Raw genomic sequence first — 22,610 nt, forward strand, 5'->3', positions numbered from 1 at the left:
ACTAATACTTGCACTCCATCTTTTTTTTTCTTACGTGAAATTATTCAGTTTTCTCTTGACAGCCTATACCCATAACACATCGTGATTTGGAAATTTTAAGTTTTTCTTTTAACTGATATTGATAGGTTTACTACTTCCTGGTGACTACTTTCTAAAGATTTTTCTTAGAGATCAACAATCCTGTCTTTGGCATATAGATTCTACTAACCATTTTTCAGAGAGATTTCCGGTATCAGGGTTTCTATTATAACATAATAACCTCTTTTCTCAGACCTCTCAGTACTCCATATGTCCCCTAAGACAGTTCCCATCTCATTACGCTATAATTACTGGTTTAATTCTCTGTTTTCTCTATTGGGCTGTAACATCTGTAAGGGCAGGCACTACGCCTGAATTCTAGAATAGCTTTATCCCCGGTACCTACAGGAGTTCCTGGCTCGCAATAGTTGTCCGATAAACATCTATTGAATAAATGAATAAATTCATTTTATATAGGTAAGTGAACTATAGGTGACAGAAAATCTGGAAGCCATCAACTGGAAAAGAGGAGAAAGAAGTACATGTTTCCTAAACAAGAGGACACAACACAATGGTATGACTCTGAGTGGTGCACGTAAATGAGCTTTGTTCCAGAAATTCACATGCCTACCATCAGACAAAGCTAGTGAAACGGAAGTAGACTTCTGCAACAGAACACAAAAAAGGAAATGAAAACTAAGCAATCCAATCATTTATGATCAAAACAATAAGCACAATAAAAAGTTTCCTTCGAAGTGGAAACATTTACTGAGCCCTTGCTAAAGCACAGCACGTGGCGGGGTGAGAGGGAGAAGGGTGGGGAGGCGGCCGTGTCATCGCCGGAGCAGAGCTGACTCCTGTGTGAGCTAAAGGATTCTCATTTTCGTTTGTTTCTTCTAGCTTGATGGAACTAAAAAGTTTTCACACTGCTGCAGATCAAAAGCCTGACTGCTTGTTAACAACTGTCACAGTTTACTTAATATTTGATGGTTCTGATTTTCTGACAGCTACAAGTTCTCCTCCCGCTCGGGGAGACTGGGCCCCTCAGGTCTCCCCATGCTGCACTCATTCTGGTGGCTACACCCGCTGGGGTATCGTAAATTCTGTGACGGAAGCACACCCTGCATAAAGGTGGTAAAGGGTCAAAAATGACCCTCTACCGGACACTTATGGGGCTTAGCTAAACCTCTAAAAGCTTAGTAGCCATTCACCAGGCAGACCTGTTTAGGAGAAGGGTCACTGTCACTCACTAATCCAATACTTCACAACACCCTCCTATGTACTGAGTACTTACTGCAAGCTCCCTCTGCACCCACAGTGAACCCCCTTGGAGACGTATGCCTGAGTCTGCGTCTCATTCCCCACTAGACCAGAAGCCCTGGGACAGCACAGGCTACATCTCTAGGACCCAGTGCCAAGCACAGTAGTAACCGTTTATTAACAGAGAAGAAAATAAGCTGGTTCATTTATGATTTACAAATGCTTTTGCAAATTTTGGTGGCTCTTTAACAATTACAGCATTCAGGTCAATTGCATCTAGTGTTTTTCAGGAGATTTCATTCCAAGTTTTCTCAAAAATATACAAATATTGTCATTTTAAATTCAAATGTCATACCTAAATTTTTCCTTTATTTAATCCTGACCTATATCACCTGTCTCACGATACAAATGTTAAAGGTATACCAATTTACCACTTTGTATTAAATTATAAATTTGCCTTGAAGAGGGTTTTTATAAAACTATTACCCAAGTCCTATATGGTATAATTAAATAAGTCAAGCTAGCCCTTAGGGACCTCTCACTTTGAAATGAAATTTTAGAGCCAAAGAGTGCCTGTAACCTTTACTGAAGTCATGTCTAAAATGCTAGTCTGAATTTAACAAACTAATGAGATCTCCTTAGAATAGGCTAGTCATACTCTCTGATGTGAATACTCGTGAATTCCCTTCCCACTAAAAGGATCAACAAGGAAATTATTTTAAAACAAGATTGTGTTTTTCAAAGGGTGCTGTGAGCCTCAAAGCTGGAGCCCATGCATCGAGCCCTCAGGGTTTGGATCTGGCCAGGGTGTCAGCTGGCCTTCAGGCCTCTGGAAATGTGGAAGAAGAGAAATAAGAAGCTTTTCAAAGGTGAGCCGAGGTGACCCCAACTATCAATCATTAATTTAATAAGCACCTCAGGGCTCCTTCCATGAGCCAGGCCCCATAAGAAGCCCTGAAGCAACAAGATGATCAAGTCTCCGAGTCCAACCAGCTCCTGAGGACTTATCATATGCCTCATCTAAGACATCTACTTAAAAACCAGTAACTAAATAAATACATATATTTATTTAGCAGGAAAATTATTCAGTTTAGTTCAAACTGCGTATCTGAAGATTCTCTCAACTTATCTTCAAGAACAGCTGCCAGGATAGGGAACTGGATCAGAATTAAAGCCCAGAATTTTACTTCTACTTATGACACTGACATGCTGAATGATCTTGATAAAGTAACCTCAGATTTCTGAATTTCACCTCTTCATATTCAAATAGAAAAAGCAATTCTTCCTATCCCAAATGCTTTCGGAAGACTATTATCAGAAAAGTATGTGAAGCACTAAAAGTCTGACACAGGAGAAAAGCTTATCACTCTTACTGGCTGACATCAAAGCCGCCAAAGAGATAGGGAGATTTACTGTATACAGTCCAGATCCTGTGCCCCACTTGTCCGAACTCCACCTCCTCCACCATCAAGTCCATCCTGCATATTGCTGCCAGAATAATCTTTCGGAAACTCATTTCCTTGCACTGCTCTCTCACTCAAAACAAAGTGGCTTCCCATTTTTAGAAATCATCCCTAAATTCCACTGCATGACACTCCAAACTATACAATTTGTACATATTATTTACTACTATTTCTAACATAGTCAATGGAGCCTCTTCGCTGTGGCATAAATATACCATGTCCAGTCCGACATCATATTTGTTCAAGTTGATCAAGTTCTTCCCGTCTTCTACAACTCCACAGTCCTTAGAGCTTGGACATTCAAACAGTGTTAAAGGCTCACTCAGCGGCTTCCTCCTCTATAAAGCCTTCCTTGTTTCCATCTTCACTGAATTTACTTTCCTTTAAAATCCTAAAATACCAGTCTAAGTGTTTATCACAAATCCTCAACTAGTTTTTAACAACTCCTGTGTTAGGACTCTATCTCTTATTTTCTGGGTGCCCACTACTGTGGATACCAATGGTTACCACATAGAAGGAATGTGTTTACAGCCAGGAAAACAGGCTCACTGTGGAAAACAGACCAGCCCGCAAAACACTTTCACGCCCTAAATCCCTAGAACCTTTATGTTACACTATACAAGGCAAAAGGGACTCTACAGATCTAATGGGAAGATTATCCTGGATTATAATCTGGATGGGCCCAATCGAATCACATGAGCTCCTAAAGCAGAGAGGTGTAGCAGAAGGGAAGTAGAACATTCCCTCGAAGGAGATTCAAGCTGCTGTCCCTGGAGAGAGGCACGTGGAAAACAAGAGAAGGAATGTGGGTGGCCTCTCCCGGAGCAGAGATCGGCCCCTGGCTGAGAGCCAGCAAGGAAACGGGGTCTTCGGTCCCACAACTGCAAGGAATCGATTTCAGGGAACACCTGAGTGAGCTTGGAAGCAGATTCATCCCCAGAGCATCAAGAAAGAAACATAGCTCTGCTGACACCTTGATTTTGACCTTGTGAGACTCTAAGCGTTAGAATAAGTCGAACCATGATGTACTCAAACTTCTGATCTACACAACTGATCTACAACAACATAATAAATGAGCATTGTTTCAAGTTGTTAAAAGCGTGGTAATTTATTATGGTAGCAATAAGAAACTAATCTGCTCACAAATATGGCAGCGCAAGGTCAAACACAGGCCAAAATGCAAATTCAGACAAGCTATCCAAACAAAAGCTAAATGCTGGTAAGTTGGTTAAAGATAAACATGCCCATGTGAACAGAGCTAAAAGTAAAGAGCAGACAATATTTCAGTTTTTATTAAGGAAAACTTGGAGAGGTCCCCGTAGTCAAACTGGGCTTTAAAATAATTGGGTCAGGGCTTCCCTGGTGGCGCAGTGGATGAGAGTCCGCCTGCCGATGCAGGGGACGCGGGTTCGTGCCCCGGTCCGGGAAGATCCCACGTGCCGCGGAGCGGCTGGGCCGGTGAGCCGTGGCCGCCGAGCCTGCACGTCCGGAGCCTGTGCTCCGCAACGGGAGAGGCCACAGCAGCGAGAGGCCCCGCGTACCGCAAAATAATAATAATTTTAAAAATAAATAAAAAATAAAATAAAATAATTGGGTCAAATATATTAGAACTATAGTATATGATAAGGCTATTTGCTCCAATTGCTTTTGAAATAAAGTAAGAAGTGAATACAAAATTTCTAAACATTCAGGCAAAATGTTTCCAAGAACAGGCAAAACCCTTTTCTCTGACAGGATTAGGAGTACAGTCTGTAACACAAACCCAGCAAAGGGAAATAGCCTGCAGAGCGATTGCTCACACAGCTTTGTTATTATAAACGCTGTACTAAGGAGATAACCATCCAAAGGCCCAATGGAGTAAACAGATAACTGCACCTGATGCTCTTAACACACACACTGGATACAGATATAGATAAATCAATGGAACCACAGAGCATCTATCTAGAAGCCCTAGAGGAACACAGTGAAACTGTGAACTTGACTGTGTAACTTACAAGGTCACCGTGTCAAATGCAGGTAGAGTGTGAACACACCCCCACCGGAGGGCTCTAGAGGAGAGTCTGATAACTAAATAAAAATGCTAAGTATCAAGTTAACTGGCACAATGGCAAAAATATAATCAAAGGTAGTAACTTTTAATCTAATGAAACCTTTTTAATTTTAAGTGACCTTTTTTCCTCCAAATGCAGAAAAACGTGCTCAATGGAAAAAACTTAGGAAACAGAAAAACGACATGCACAAATAAAATCATCAATAATCCCAATATCCAGAGGTAGTCAATATTATTAATATTCTGTTAGATGATTTCCCAGTTTATTTATACAATATATTTATTCAAATTTATGCGTATTAATACCCTTTTTATAAAAATAGTATCATACTTTAAGGTTTAGCATTATGGAAGGCATTTCCCACAACCTGAATTTTTAATCTCCTCATAGAATTCTATTGTATGATTCTTTTATTCAATGATAACCTCTATTTGTGGAAATACAAGTAGATTCAAAATTTTTCATCTTCTACACATACTTCAGTGCACACCTCTGAGAGTAATCGAGGCAAAATAAAACAGTGGCTTCACCATTCACTAGCTAAATGATACTGGACAAGTTACTTAACTTTCTGTATCTCAATTTTTTCATCTAAAAAATGGATATGACAACAGTTCCTACCTCCTAGGGTTATGGTGAGTTAGATAAGTTAATATATGTAAAAGGCTTTAAAACAGCATCTAAAACACAGCAAGAGGTAGAGAGATATTAGCTCTTATTGTTATTATTTCCTACAATAAATTCCAAGAAGTATAATTATTGGGTAGACAGGCTCACACTTTAAGAATTCTTAATATGTATTACTAATTTTTTCCCAGAAAGGATAGTATGAAATAAATTATTCACCTAAAGAAATATATTCTCTTGCCTCATATCAACACTGGGTAAACTATATAAACTCAGCCCATCTTCTAGGCAAAAACAGTAAGTATAAGCATAAACACCTCACTAAAACACTTTGAAAGATCAATTATGCTTTGACAAAGCAAAGGCCTAAAACTATAACTTTAATTTGGCTCTTTAAATACCCTGGTAGGCTTCTGCACCAAAAAGAGTGAGGGCACTAAAACAGACTAACAAAATACAAAATGAATTACCCATTAGATTAAGAAAAAATGTTTAGTCACTGGGTAAAGGTAGCACAATAACAAGAAATTTGTTTTCTGGAAAGAGCAGTCTCAACTGGAGTGTCAGGCGCTAGAAAAGTGGTCTTATTTAATGATGACCTAGAAGAAGAAATGCACAAGAAATTCTCTAGATGAGCTAGGAAGAGAAAGCGCTGGCTGGTAGTAAAGTTCCAGGCTAATAGATCATGCGACATAAAAAAGCTGACAGCTTTATCGGAAGAGCGGTGGGTATCAACATGGACAAGTTGCAGGTAACACAGTCCAGATAATAACAACCTACTCCAGAGGTGACAGGCTCTGAGCTAGGAATCATGGAGGGTGACATATTCATGGCTCCCTAAGGTGTCCTGGGCATTTCCTATGATGAAAAGGGCTCAGTAAGTTCCTGCAGAAAGCACGTACAAGTGACAAGTATCATCAGGAAGAGTGCCTGAGACACAGAACATTACTTGACTTCCTCTTCTGTGGAACCATGATGCATTTCTGTCTCTGACACGGTACTGAATTTGCATGTACGATTCAAGAGGAGACGTAGGGAATACAACAAAAGTAAACTAAAATAATAAAGAGGGCAGAAGAGACCCACATAAAGATAGATTAAAAACGTTAGTGCTCTACAAAATGGAAGAGTAAATTGGGCATAATGGAAGTTTTTAGATAAAGATGCTTGAATTATGGGACACTCTCATAAACCTAAAAGTTGTAATTTCCTGACCACCAGAGCAACTTATGATATTCTTTCAGAAGCAACTGCTTAGGAATAAGTTTCTTCCAGAAATGGTTCAGACTAAAACTGTAAGTAGGCTCAGTAAGAGTTTTCATACATTTATGAATGATGTATACAACACAGGTCACAGAGATATCAGGGCTGTTTGCTTATAACCCTAATCCTCTGAGATGACATCATCCATATGTTTGTTTTTGGCAAACATACCAGAAAACAGTGTCTGCTTCTCAACATCAGAGAGCTACTAGCAGGCCGATCTGACCCAACACAGCATTTCACAGCTCTTTAAGTGACTACTTCTTCATGTCCCCAGATTATGGGTAATGAAGTCTGTTACAATTAATGAATTCTTAAGAAAGTAAGCACTTTTCTTTGAATGATTTTTGTATCCATTTCTTTTAAACTAAAAATATACAATATGGATATATTTCAAATTGTTAACTGTCAGAAGATAACCAGAGTTTTTCACAAAAGTCTTCCATGAACTTTCCCAAATTATTGTTTATACAAACCCACAATAATTCACTTGAAAGGCCATTATACCCTAATATATTTTTAGAACACTTTGCAAAAGTATTGTTACTGGTACACTAAAAAATGAAGGGAAGCTCTAAAAATACTTCATTCAGAAATCAGGAGAATGTCTTCATTAAAGGTTTGACAAATATGTCTTCAATTATTTCTTAAAATATAAAATAGCTTTCTTAAGTAAAATACTTTAAAATTTCTTATTATACTTTCAACTATTAGCCTGTGGCAAATAATTCCAACATATAAAAGTCAGTTTTTGGTTAAAAGAATATAGAATCATCCAGTAGGATGGTTTGACATAGGCAGATTGTGTGTGTGAGAGAGAGAGAGAGAGAGATTTATAGGCTCATGTATGTATAAACATTATATATATAAATAATTTACAGTATACATAATACATACATATATAATATGTATAAGCTATATAACTTTAGTATATAGTTGCATAAATATATCATATAGGTGTATATATACATATAGAGAGAGTTTGTATATGTATCTTACGCATTATACACACACATACCTGTTTTGAAAGTGGACCAAAAAACAAGAACATATCTTTTGAGTTAAAGGGTAAGAACAGGGACTTCGCTGGTGGTCCAGTGGTTGGGAATCCATCTTCCAGTGCAGGGGACACGGGTTCGGTCCCTGGTCAGAGAACTAAGATCCCAGATGACGCAGGGCATCTAGGCCCTCGCACCACAACTACTGAGCCCGCACGCTCTGGGGTCCACACACCACAACTAGAGAGAAGCCTGTGTGCTGCAATGAAAGATCCTGTGTGCTGCAACTAAGACCTGATGCGACCAAAAATAAATAATAAATAAATTTTTTTTAAGAAAAGGGTAAGAACAAAGGAGAGTTCTAAAATTTTCTTACATTTTTCCAACTTTTATCACTGAAGACTTAATACTTTAGTTCTCATCTAATGAATTACAGGTATAAATAACAATGAGTAATGAAATAATTACATGTGCAGAAAGCCCTTCTAATTATACTACATGAATATTTCCAAAGGTCAAAAATGAAAAATTTCAGCTAAGTCTCTTATACTTAATGAAGACTATTTTTCATTAGTTTTGTTTCAGTCTTTAAAAATTGATCAAAATACTGTGATTTATAGCTTTGAGACTGTACTATTAGGATTTCTTAATAATGCATTTGTAATTTAAAGTAATTGGTAATTTGGGCCTTATGCACATGGACCTGTGCTAAGCAATTCATAAGGATGCAATTTTTGCCCTCCAGAATTTTGCTGATTAGGGGTACCTCTCCTTCTGAATTAAATTTAGACACAACAAAAAAATAGTAAATTTTCTTCTTTTCCTGAAATACAGAAGCCTTTCCTCCTATGGGACTATTTCTCAGGATGGTCCCAAGAGTTGAGAGTCCGCTCTCAGTCCAAGATGTGCGCGACTTCCCAAGATCATAGTCAATAACAGAGCAGAACGAGGAGCTGCTGCACCTCTAGCTCCAGCCTCCTCCTGGCCAGTCCGGTGCGCCCCTTCTCTCACCTGTCCCCTGAACCCCCAGGTACACAGAGATGTCGAGGGAACAACAGTGTTAAAGGTACCTTCCAGGCCTGATAATGTCTCATCCTGAATCTCCACATTTACTGGTGAAAATGGCCTAAGGGATTATTTTTCTTACTAGGGTTAGAAATGTTTCCTTTGCTCTTATTACACATGAAATAAACGCTTCTTTGTATGCAGGTAACAAGAGAAGTGTAAATAAGGTGGAACAGAGATGGCTACTTATCTAGCCCAATATCCACTCTCCCATTCCTCTTTAGTAATAACAGGCTCCTGAATTTCAGCTGGGCACAAAACACCGTATCTTGTTCCACAGGCCTAACGTTTAGCCAGTGAGAAAGGGTGCAAGTACTGTACAGCAACTTCCAGACACCTCCTTAACAGAAAGCTGAGCCTATACCACTTGCTCTGTTTTCCTCGGCTCTCTTCCTTCCTGCAAGCAGAAATGCATGACAGCTGGATGAGCGCATCCATCCATGACAACGCTATGCCGTTGGTGGCAGAGTGGTGACTCGCATGGAGCCTGAGTCCTAGTGACTGTGGAGCCACCGCACCAGCCCTGGACTACCTACCTCGCACAGTGTAAGAGAAAATTAACCTCCCTCTGCTTTAAGCCACACCGATTGTCTATTGAAAGCAACCAAAAGTAATCTACCCGATATGTAAATTTTCTACAAACATATCTGTGAGTTTTAACCACGTATTTGTCTCCTTGTTGCATTAGCAGAAAATACACATTAACACGTAAAAACATGCCCAAGAAACAACAGAAGATTATACAACATATTCAACTTATAAAATGCAGAAATATCAATTGTAAATCTCTTGCAGAAAAAAAAAATTAGACTTGGTAAAAAAAAAACTCCAGACGGTAAGTCTATAAACATTTGCTCTGAAACCTATCTTGTCCTTCTGCTATTTCCTTATTTCTAAAATACTCTTTTCTTTATAATGTACACCATAATTTCATGTTTCAGTCACATGAGTCTTAAGTCTTCATTAAGAGACATTAAACATGACAAAGATTTAAATAAAGAGATTGCTATGTATAGGAAGACTGTTTTTTAAATGTCAGTCCCAAATTGATTTATAATTTTAACACAATTCCAAACAAAATCCCAGAATTAAGGGAAAATGTAGATGTAAATATTTATCAGCTTTCTGGATGATGTTTCTCTGTCTCAAAGAAATAGAAAAAACCATAAGAGAAACAAGTTTATCTACTCAGACCATATTTTTTAAAACTGAAAATTTGCAAAGTCAACTTAAAATCCAAAAGCAAGGGGGCTTCCCTGGTGGCGCAGTGGTTGGGAGTCCGCCTGCCGGTGCAGGGGACACGGGTTCGTGCCCCGGTCCGGGAGGATCCCACGTGCTGCGGAGCGGCTGGGCCCGTGAGCCATGGCCGCTGAGCCTGCGCGTCCGGAGCCTGTGCTCCGCAGTGGGAGAGGCCACAGCAGTGAGAGGCCCGCGTACCACAAAAAAAAAAAAAAAAAAAAAAAAAATCCAAAAGCAAATCACAAACCTAGACAAAATATTTGTAACAAATATGACACAATATAGACAGATTAATTTTATAGCAAGTTAATAACAATTTAAGGACATGAAAAGACAAGGAAGGAAACAAGAAATACAAATGGGTAATACATATTTGAATAATTTTCCATTAATTTTTCAAAGTACACCAAAACAAGAAGCCATGCCTCAGCTACAAAATTAGTGAGACTTTACAAACAGAAACTTTATAATATTAGCGATCTAGGGTTTAAAACCAGTGCAGCGTTTTCTTGCCCGGCAAAGCAGTACAGCTAAGAGGATGCGAAAGCAAGGGCTTTGGAGGAGAAAGACCACCTGGGTGTGAGACCTGGCTCGGCTTCCGCCATCTTTCTGAGCTCCAGTTTCCCCAGGGATAAAACAGGGCTGTCACAGGTACCCGCCCCCCACAGGGTGTTTAGGAGGATTTAATGAGATGAAACATCAGAAAGACTAGGAATAAAAGGGCTCAATGTTAACTGCTATCATTTTTATTAGTATAATTATTGAAAAGCAACCTCATAATGTGTATGTAGACCCTCAAAAATGTTTCTGTTCTCCAAACCAGTCACTTAACTTCTGGGACTGTACTCTAAGAAAATAATCCAAAATACAGGAAAGGTTTTTATGCACAATTATTTTAATGGCAATGCTATTTATAATTTTTAAAAGGTGAAGATAACCAAGATTTCTAAGAAGAGGTGAATATTAAATCTCATTACAATCACACAGCTCTTACAATGACATGATGCATTTTCAACAACACAGGAAAAGCAGCTTTTATTGTGATGCTAAGTGGGGAAAAAAATAGTCACAAAATTATATTTACCCCACATCTCAACCACTCATACAAATAAGCATGGAAATCGTTCAGTTTTTCACTTAATCCTCCATCTACCATATTAATTCTTTGTTTTTTTAAAGCAAAACATCAGAATATCAGTACCCAGTTTCAATACTGTCACAGGACATAAAAAACCAAGCACTGCATTGTCAAAAAACTTTTGTTTTACATCATTTTACTGACAACTACGAAATAGCTGGGTTTTAAGAAAGGACTATTGAGATATGTCATAGGCCATAAATTTTAGCTGTTTGAAGGGTACAATTTAATGGATTTTAGTAAATTCTCTGAATTGTATCACTATCACAATTCAATGTTAGGATATTTCATCACCTCAAAAGAAACTTCAATTCTATTAACAATTAATTCCCATCCCCCACCTCACTTCCACCCCCAGGCAACTAGTATCCTTCTCTCTATATAGATTTGCCTGTTCTGGACCTTTTATATAGATGGAATCAAACAATATGTGGTCTTTGTGTCTATCTTCTACACTTAGTATAATGTTTTCAAGGTTCCTCCATGTTATAGAATGTATCAGTATTTCATTCCTTTTTACTGCTGAGTAATATTCAAGGGTATAGATATACCACATTTTATTTACCAATTCATCAGTTGATGGACATTAGGATTGATTCCACTTTTGAGCCATTATGAATAACGCTGCTAGGAACATCTGTGCACAGATTTTTGAATGGATGTATACTTTCATTTTTCTTGGGTACACATCTAGGAGTACAATTGCTGGGTTATACGGTAATTGTATCTGACATTTTGAAGAACTGTTGAACTGTTTTCCAAAGTGACATTCCCACAAGCGATGCATGAGAGATTGTTTTTCGTTTGTTTCCTGTGCTTTCAGAAACTACTGCCTAACCTAAGGTCTCAAGATTTACTCCTATGTTTTCTTCTAAGAGTTCTATAGCTATAAGAAAAACTTTGAACTATTTTTTGTACAGGTATGAGGTAAGGATCTGAACATTCTTTACACATGTGTATACAGCTGTTTCAGCATGATTTCCTGAAAAGACTATTTTTTCCTCCATTTAATTGTCTTAGAACTTTGGTTAAAAATCAGTTGACTAGGGCTTCCCTGGTGGCACAGTGGTTAAGAATCCGCCTGCCAATGCAGGAGACACGGGTTCGAGCCCTGGTCTGGGAAGATCCCACATGCCAAGAAGCAACTGAGCCCATGCGCCACAACTACTGAGGCTGCGCTCTAGAGCCTGGGAGCCACAAGTACTGAAGCCCAAGTGTCTAGAGCCCGGGCTCCGCAACGAGAAGCCACCACAATGAGAAGCCTGCGTGCTGCAATGAAGAGTAGCCCCTGCTCGCCATAACTAGAGAAAGCCCGCACACAGCAACGAAGACCCAACGCAGCCAAAAATAAATAAACAAATAAATAAATTTATTTTTTTTAAAAATCAATTGACTATAAATGTAAGGTTTATTTCTGGACTTTCAATTCTATTCCAATGATCTACATGTCTTTCTTTATGCCAGTCCCACACTGTCTGGATCACTGTAGCTTTGCAGTGTTTGAAACTGGGAAGTGCAAATCCTCCAACTTTTTTTTTCAATATTATTTGGTTATTCTGGATCCCTTGTATTTCTATGTGATTTTAGGATCAGCCTGTGAGTTCTGCAACACTGACAGAAAGATTCAGCTGGAATTTTGATATGAATGTGTTTAATCTGTAGATCAATTTGGGAAATAATGTCACTTTAATAATATTAAGTCTTCTGATCTATAAACATGTCATGCCTTTCCATGTATTTAGATGTTCTTTAATTGCTTTTTAACAATGCTTTATAATTTTCAGTGTACTAGTCTTGCACTTCTTTATATTTATTCTTAAGTACTTCACTCTTTATTGCTATCATAAATGTAACTGTTTTCTTAACTTCATTTGTGGATTATTTACTGCTGTATACTGTGTTTGACAAGATTCAATCAACACTGGCTGAAAATGAATGTACTGAAATATTATGAATACCACAGGCCAAATAATCTAATTTTTCCAAATACAATTGCTGCAATTCCTGAATCTTAATTAACATTTTCTTACTCCCTGTTTTTCCCTAGAGCTGATAAATTCTTCAGAACCTTGTAATTATGTATAGGTTAGATATTTTATGTTAATGTTCACTTGCCATTTGCAGAGGACAAGACAACGGCAAGCATGCCACTATCTCCATGTAATTTTAATGAAAAGAAATCCAAAGCACTGGATGATACAATTATCCAGTCCACTGTACTGAACATAATACATAATATTAATGATAGTATCATCTATTTAGGTAATTCCAATTCTAAGAAGAACAAAATATTTCAAACATTAGTTCATTAATCCCTACAATAGTGCAATGATTTGGTAGAATCAGGATCAACATCTTCATCTCAGCTTTATAGCCTAGAAAAGTGTGTTATAGAACAAATAAACAATTTGTTCAAGGCCTCTCAGAAAATCAGAAGCTGGAGCTGATTTCTATTTAAAAGCCCTTCATTGGTCAAAAACTATAGGTGGTATGCTCATGCAATATGCTTCCTGAAAGTGCATGTGAATACAAATTTTGTATATATAATCAGGATTTAAATGTATTAAAGACACTATTAGGGCTTCCCTGGTGGCGCAGTGGTTGAGAATCCACCTGCCGATGCAGGGGACACGGGTTCGTGCCCCGGTCTGGGAAGATCCCACATGCCGCGGAGCGGCTGGGCCCATGAGCCGTGGCCGCTGAGCCTGCGCGTCCGGAGCCTGTGCTCCGCAACGGGAGAGGCCACAACAGTGAGGCCCGTGTACCACAAAAAAAAAAAAAAAAAAAAAAAGACACTATTAAAATAAATCATCTTATGAAACATTTTGTTAAAAAAAATTATTAAAACAATGAACGTTAAAATTCTGAAGCAGCAATCTCCAATTAATGATCCTTGTGTACACCTGAATTTTCATTTCATAGTTTTGTTTTAATGGCAGTGACTAAACCATAATTTTAACATTAATTGGTTAATTCATAGTAACGAAATGACAATGAGCTTATGCATAAATGGAATTTTTACTAAAGGTTTTTCTATCACTAGAAATCCAACTATATAAAAACATATGAAGTTATAAAGGAAAAACATCTCTGGCCTGGGAGGGCAAAACAAGAAGCAAGAATCAGGATAAGTTAAAGTGGTTACAGAACACCTGCAATTTCCTAATGTCTGTAAATCAGAAGGAAATCATAATATGAACCTTGGAGAACATCAAAAGTAAGAAGTCCTTCTCAAACACAGTCTCCCATTACTTTTGAGAACTTGTAGATAGTTTATAATTGCAAAAAGTCAAATGACTGTTCTACTTCAACAAAAATAAAAGGAAGATTATGATAATTATGGACCAGTAGTATTTACTTCAGTAACTAGGGAGATTAGAGAACAAATTAATAAATAAATCATTTTATAATCAGCTAGAAAAGTACACATACTGGATCAACTGAAATGGTTAAGAAAAAAACAAATTACTCCAGAACAATGTGCATTAATACTTCATCTACTTAGAATTCTGTTACATGAATACATTATGTTTCCAGAATACATCCAAGAACACAAAATAAACAAAAACATGTTTCTAGGTCACCAAAATAGTTGCCAAAAAATCCACACATTTAAAGCATTTTATGCACAGGCCAGTCCCTTAGGCTGTCACTCAGGATTTAATTGTTATAATTTCAAACAATACTAATCAGGTTCTCCCCCCTGACTCCCTAGCTTATAGAAAATTGCAAACAGCAAATTAGAGAAAGGGAAAGGAAGAAAAAGTGACAACAGCTAAAATCCAAGCAAGTGATTGAAGTAATCTTCTCTAGGGAATCTAATCAGTCCAACAGGAATTCTCTAAAGATACTAATGTCAAAGGTGACCCAAAAAGAGCTCAAGTAGATCACCCCGCAAAGAAACTTCAAGTTAAAATGTCCCACCCACACGCTTAGCACTTTCAATCAACATTGTTAGCCTGCTATTTGGCATTATAAACACATATATAGGATTAACAGTCATCTAAGGAAAGACTTCAACAGAGAAGTTAGAAATCAAAACAATCATTGAAAAAGAAAAGCAATTTTTGGAAAGTAAAGGCTATGGAGAAAGAAGAAAATGTCTTTAAAAATCTATCATTAAAATTCTCAGAGATATGAAAAAAACATTGCATCTAATCAATAAGAACAGGATGCTGTAAGAAGGAAAAGAACAAAAAAAGAACTCTTAAAAATTAATAGCATGGGGCTTCCCTGGTGGCGCAGTGGTTGAGTGTCCGCCAGCCGATGCAGGGGACACAGGTTCGTGCCCCAGTCCAAGAGGATCCCACGTGCTGCGGAGCGGCTGGGCCCGTGAGCCGTGGCCACTGAGCCTGCGCGTCCGGAGCCTGTGCTCCACAACGGGAGAGGCCACAACAGTGAGAGGCCCGCGTACCACAAAAAAACCCAAAAAACCCCCCCAAAAAAACCAATTTAACCGCATGATAGCAGGAAAAAAGGAAGAGTTGGAGAATGAAGTTAAAGAAATCTCCCAGAAAGTAGAGCAAAAAGTCAAAGAAATGCAAAATTAAAGAAAAGGAAAGAAATAGAGGGCCAGTCCAGGAGATGCAGCATCCAAATAACAGGAATCCCAGAAAGAAAGAACAGGAAAGAAAAAAAATGGAGAGAAAATCATTAATGAAAATTTTCAAGAAAACTCAGAACTAATTCCACCTAGGTATATCATTGTGAAATCTCAATTCACTGGGGGAAAAGAGAAGTTCTTACAAATAGCCTAAGAAAAACCACAGGATCACATCAAAAGAATTAAGAAACCGAATGGCTTTTTACTTCTCAACAGTAACACTGGAAGCGGGAAGACAGTGGAGCAACACTTTCATGTTATTGACAAAAATTATTTCCAGCTGAGAATTCTCTATCCTTCAACCTAAGAATGAGGGTAGAATAGCAACATTTTTAGATATATAAGATCTCAAAAAAGTCATCTCCCATGCAGCTTTATCTCAAAACATACTGGAGGATATGTTCCACCAAAAGAAAGTAATCTCAAGAAGAGGGAAATGTGGGATTCAGGAAGCACAAGATCTAGCATAGCGAAGAAGCAAATGGAATCATCACAACACAGTGAAGAATGATCGCTGGACCAGAACTGTGAGACAAGTCCACAGAGACCTGATGCAGCCTCAGCAATGTGACTAATGCGGCAGACATGCTGAGGGCTGTCACCACAAACCCCACTCCCTCCCCACGCCACCCCCTTTTTTAACCACCTTTTCAACCTGAATACAAAATGTTAATGAATTAACCACATGTTAATGAAGTTCCTACTCAATTCCCCACCAACTCCCAATCCCACCTTGAGGCCTTTATCCACTGAGGACTTTCTTTTCACCCTACGATGGCTACTTTCATCTACTCTGGAGAGCTGCGGTGGCCACAGTGAACTTGGAAACAGAAAACAGAGAAGCACGCATCCCCTCTTACCATACCTCTGCCAGGCATCTGACACATGACTCGCACATCAGCCCTGCCAATTTTTCTGATTATGGTAAACCTTATGTTTCCCAGAACTCGTTCATGACCTTGAGCATTAACTTCCCCAGAAGGGGCTCTGTAAACTCTCAGGAAAAATGAAGCGCAGCTATGACCCAGAGACTCAGTTCAGTTTCTCTAATTATGGAGACCACAGCGGCAACACTGCCTTTCCCTTACACAGCTGGATGTAAAAAAGTTACTCAATTTTTCAAAACGACAATAAATTGTTTTATGCAAAATAACAATATGGTGGTTAACCTGTAAAGAAGAGCAGGGAAACACCTTGGGTTTACTTCTGGGTGTGAGGGGAAGGGAAAAAACAGGGAATGAGTCCACAGGGGGCTTCTAAGACATTGATAATGTTATTTGCTTAACCTGGAAGTTGATTACTTAGGTGTCCATTTTACTATTACTCTTTAAACTATAATACACATTTTACACATGCTTCCTCATATAGTATATGTCTCACAATTTTAAAAAAGAGAAAGTAAAAATAGAAAAAAAGGCTAATACATTAAAGAATAATTGGTTAATAAACCCCATTTTAACGAAGCAAGTTAGTGCTTTATTAAAATGACTGAAAAGCTACAATGACTGGAAAGCTATAGCACCTTCATATAAAGGTGCAACGATGTCTGTAGCAGAGGGTTACAAAAAGAGTGATAAATATCTATCAAAAAAATAGCAAACAAAGTGTAAAAAAGAGTAGATAGCTTGACAAGGCATTTATCCAAGTTAATGTTGTATATATATATGACTGCTGAATTAAATCAAGGCCTAAGATAAATTTGAAAAGATGTCCATCTTAAAGAACCAATTTAGGGCTGCACTGGGTACAATTTCAGGAATTCAGAAAACCAGATTTTCCAAAATAATTGCAGAGGCATCATCGTAGCCAGGAACTGTAGAAATGGAACACTTGACTAAAATTTACTTATTTTATGCTGTGACACGCACACGCAACATCAGATTTTAAAAAACAAAGGTACAAAACACCTGCATTTTAATTAAACTTTGGATTTCCACATATTCTTAATTAACCAGTAAGAGTTGGCTCCAGATCAATGGCATTCATTCCCAAATTGATCTCTACCTGCCCTTATGGCCACTGGGTCCCCTGATATGCCCCGGAAGCAGGATAAGAAGTGCCCTTCAGAGGAACCCCAAAGAGAGGTCTGGGTTGGAGATAACCATGTGGAAGCCGTCAGCACACAAACAAGTGACAGCTGAGGTCTTGGCTGTGGCTCAGGTTATCAAGAGCGTGTAAAGTAAACAAAAGATAATGCGTACAGGAGAAATTCCAGTACTGAACAGGCAGACAGATGAAGAGGCAGGTAAAAGACTGACCCACTGTGTCCGTGATACTTGAGGAAAACAAGGTAAAAGGAAGATTTCAGAAGCTGCAGAGGAGAGAAGTTCAAGGAAGGAAGGAGTAATCAGTAATGGTAAAACCAGCAGGAAAGTAAATGCTTTCCTCACACTGAGCTATGCAGTACGTTAAGCACACGACATATTACTTCACTTAATTCTCCCAACAATGCAATGAAATGCGTACTATATCATCACCCCACGTTCTAGACTGAAGTGACTCAGGGAAGCTAAGTAATGAGCTCAAATCTAGAAAGCAGATAAATAAGGAAGCCGATCCTAACACCAAACTCCACGTATGTTTTCAGCTCTTACAAAATCTAAAAAGAGACATAAATTCAAACTATAAGTGCACATTCATATACAGTCTGCAGAGTATAAACTATTATTCACAAAGCTGATGTTTTTCAAGGCCAGCCACAAGTATTTTCACCCCCAAACCTCACACAGACAAGAAACAAGGCAATTTTACAAATCAGTTCAAGACAAGTTTCAAGGGCTTCCCTGGTGGCGCAGTGGTTGAGAGTCCGCCTGCCGATGCAAGGGACACGGGTTCGTGCCCCGGTCCGGGAGGATCCCACGTGCCGCGGAGCGGCTGGGCCCGTGAGCCATGGCCACTGAGCCTGCGCGTCCGGAGCCTGTGCCCCGCCACGGGAGAGGCCACAACAGTGGGAGGCCCACGTACCGCAAAAACAAAACAACAACAACAAAAAAAAAACAAGTTTCAAGAATAATGACTTAAAACTTCAAATTAAATGTAGGCCAGTTTAGCCTCAGGGTTTCAAATGACCAACTTTCAGAGAGCTGGTTCCTTTAAATCCATTATGATCGATATAAACCAGATGGCTGGACTGTCAAACTGGATAGAGCTGTCTGCGTGATAAGGTCACTGCATCTGTCACTGGGAGACTTTGGAAAAAGCGTCACATCCAGAAACTCAAAAACCTCACAGCCCATATATCTGAGAAAAGTCCATCAGGGATTAAGATGTGCAGTGAAGGGACTAGATGAGGTTACAGCGTTTGACAGTGTTTGTCAAATTATTGTTTGCATTTTTATTTGGGGAGTAAAGAACAGAAACAAAATCAAAAGCTCTCCACAGCCTAAATAGCATCTAAGGGGTTTATCAAGGTATATGATTTTATTCCTTCATCCTTAAGCCACTTTTTACTCCATCTTACTACAAACAATATAATCTTAACAGGCACCACACTGTGTCTGATATCAGAAAGGATATTACCATAATTAAACGTTATTTCTGTGAGGATATGTGTGTTACAGGTTGAGACAAGATCATATATAGTATTATTATATTGCAATTTGCAAAATCATCTCACTCCTGCTGCTTCGGAAACTCGCTCTGGAATAGCAATAACCGGAAAGCTACTGCACTTTCATGATAAAGGTGCGATGATGTCTGTAGCAGAGAGTTACAAATAGAGTGCTAAACATCATCTATCAAAAAATAAAATGTAAAGCAGAGTAGGTAGCTTGACATTTCCCACAAATACTATGTTTCCTCCCACAGATCTATAGCCCCGGCCCCCTTGTGCTGGTTTCTATTTCACAATTTCCACCCTGTGGGGATGCCTATCTTTGGGGCAAAACAACCTAAAAAATAAGAGCGACACTGCGCTCACGTAGCGGTAACGTGCTCACAGGAGCATTATTCAGGGCCTCTCTTTTAAGCCATAGGTTAAAATAGAGGCTTAAGAATAAGCACTGTCTTGTCTGTTAATAAACATTCTCATCTAAGTGGCAGGGACATATACACACTCCCAAATGTAAATTAGACAGCTAGTGGGAAGCTGCAGCATAGCACAGGGAGATCAGCTCGGTGCTTTGTGACCGCCTAGAGGGGTGGGAGAGGGAGGGTGGGAGGGAGGGTGACACAAGAGGGAAGAGTTATGGGAACATATGTATATGTATAACTGATTCACTTTGTTGTAAAGGAGAAACTAACACACTATTGTAAAACAGTTATACTCCAATAAAGATGTTAAAAAATAAAAAAATAAACATTCTCATCTAGAATGATTCCAACTCTCACGTATCTGTTGTGGACACTTTTCACTGGAGAAACGGCATGAGCAACACCAACAACAATTCCGTGCTTCCACGCTGCAAACATGAAGGGACGGGAAGGCGAACGCGGGGACTCGGACTGCGTGGCGGCTTCACCCCCACAAGCAGACCAGGCGGCCTCTGAAGGGGAGTGGGCTCAGGCCCTGCTAACCTAACTGTGAGAGGTCAAAGGAGTTTTATCTTCCAGCCTGTAGAAGAAATTAGCCACGTTTAGCTTGGATTTGTATGCCTTCACTACACTAAATGAATTAACCAACGGTCCACTCTTTATGCTCTCAGAATGGAACAAATGAAACGGAAATGAAAAGCAAAATATTTGAAGCACAGATATTCTTCACAAAACAGAGAAATTCAAAATGTGAAAATTCACTGTTTTTGAAATTCACTGAGCATAAACCCATGTATTATACTTGACCTGAATCCTATTTTAAATTTTCACCTTCACCATGCAACCTATATCCAATTAACTCATTCATTAATGTAGAACAGTATTACTTTCCATATATGTTATAATTAGGAAGCAAAGCAAGATAAAGTAGGTAAGACAGCTTCCTTCTATAATGCTGAAAATATAATGTTAAAATAGGACTTGATACTCTGACAAATTATAGAAACTTTTAAGAAGTATGTATGTATAAGTGTCGGTTTGAAAAAGATAGAACAGCTTTATTCGGAATTCCCATAAATAAACTGTGGGAATTACGAACACAGATACAGTCATGAAAACAGTAACAACAGCAGCTAAAATATACAGCACGTGACTGCATACCAGACGTTATCCTTGAAGCTCCAGAAATGCTAACTTGTTTGTTCCTGCAGCAGCCCAGTGAGATACGTACCATATCACCCCCACTTGGGTGACGAGGAAGCAGGTCTAACAGAGGTGGAGGTCATGCAGCTACTTACTCTGTGCCAGAGCAGGAATTCAAAACCAAGCTGTGTGACTCCAGAGTCCAAGCTCTTAACCACTATGTTATACTGCCTCTGTTCCTTGGGAAAAGTTGATCGATAACTTTATTTTACAGCTGAGATCCTATTTGATCTTCACAGCAACCGTCCGCTGAGAAAATATGATAAATATGTTCTAATTGTGTAAAAACTTTCCTGGAATGTACGAAATGAAATTTTGAGAAGTACAGCTTAATAGATCCACACTAGAAGAAGTAACTCAAGAGACAGTGGGCTGTTATTTCCCTGGCTTCAGTATTGCAAAAGAGCCTCCAGGCACTGAGAAGAGGACACGCCAAGGCCCAGGTTGGCGGCAGGACACACAGCCCACGGGGGAGACCAAGGTGCTGCCCGGCAGGAGAAGGCAGTGCAGGGACCCGGAGTGAAAGCCGGATGCAGGACCCAGACGACCGAGCCCTTAGTGGGGGTGTCTGCGGGAAGCATGACATCATCGCTGTCATTTTAAAGGGAACAGTTACGTCAGCACCGTGGAAAGCCGAAACAAAGGGAAAACACTTACAACCGTTACATGTTCCAGCTGTTGGCCTGAACTAAGGCAACAGAAAGGGAGAAAGGGGTCTCACTGAGATGGCAGTTCTGAGGAAAACATAATGTTGTGATCAACAGGCTGTGGACGGTAAGAAAAGCATCGGGAGGCCCTAAGGCTTCACACCTGAGAGACCGATGGTGGTGTCGCCATTAACCAAATCAGGAAACACCCTGAGTAGTAGCACTTACAGAGAGAAGAAGTTGGTGTTCTTTGTTTTAAGTGCCTTTATTACAAATTTCACATCTGGGGAAGTTCTTTTTCCCACCTGAAGAGTTCATAAATAGAGACAGCAGAGCAAGTTCTGTATTTTAAAACACTGTTTATGAACAGGTGACAGCTGACACTCACAGGCATCAGCCCAGCTCCTGCCAGGCAGTGCACAGTAGCAAAGCTATAAGCCTGCCTCACCATCCAGAATTTATGCGTTAATTCCTGCACTTAACAAGGAAGGATAAAATTTATACGGTTCACCAGGAAAAACTATTTCCAAAAGACACTCCTGGACCGGCCCCCAAGTTTTCCACCCGAGGTGATACTGAGTTTTTCCGTCCCACTGGCCCTTGGTATTCTCCCCACACATGCTACTATTATTCTCGATCTCTTTCTGCACAAATGTGTTCGAGTGACATTAAGGTTTCAGGTTCTCACAAGAGAGAAACATCGCTAAACATTAACCTCTAAGAGACGATGGTCTGGAACTCAAGCAAGAGGTTGGGTTGCAGATGGAGAGACAGAGACACACGTGAAACCACAGGACCAAGGAGTGGGCACCTGGTGAGAGGAGAGATCCCCACATCACTTCCCGCATATGGTACATGTTTCCCAAATAAAGTATACGGAGTAATCTCTGCATTATGCAGCACAATCAGTGAATGAGGTAATCCAAATAGGTGAACTGTACAAACATTTGCTCTTATCGTTTTAAACATTAGGTTAAAATTTTAATGACTTTGATGGCCTTCCCAATATATTGTCTTCTTGAATAAAGTACATAAAATTTAACCCTTTTTCATAAATTTATAA

The 22,610-nt window shown here is 39.2% G+C and overlaps 1 protein-coding gene across 4 annotated transcripts in view; it reads right to left on the reverse strand.

Annotated features, from left to right (window-relative positions):
• Positions 1 to 22,610, reverse strand: part of SDK1 (sidekick cell adhesion molecule 1) — a 786,274-nt gene that overhangs the window by 575,710 nt on the left and 187,954 nt on the right. The window contains exon 1 of one of the 4 annotated variants that reach the window (XM_067012699.1): positions 16,458 to 16,529. The exons of the other annotated variants lie outside the window; for them this stretch is intronic. The gene's annotated coding sequence lies outside the window, so the exon portion shown is untranslated. Of the gene's footprint in view, positions 1 to 16,457; positions 16,530 to 22,610 lie in introns of those variants that run through there. 4 annotated transcript variants of the gene reach the window in all.

The sequence above is a fragment of the Kogia breviceps genome, chromosome 14 (genome assembly GCF_026419965.1).
Source record: "Kogia breviceps isolate mKogBre1 chromosome 14, mKogBre1 haplotype 1, whole genome shotgun sequence".
Taxonomy (NCBI): Eukaryota; Metazoa; Chordata; class Mammalia; order Artiodactyla; family Physeteridae; genus Kogia; species Kogia breviceps.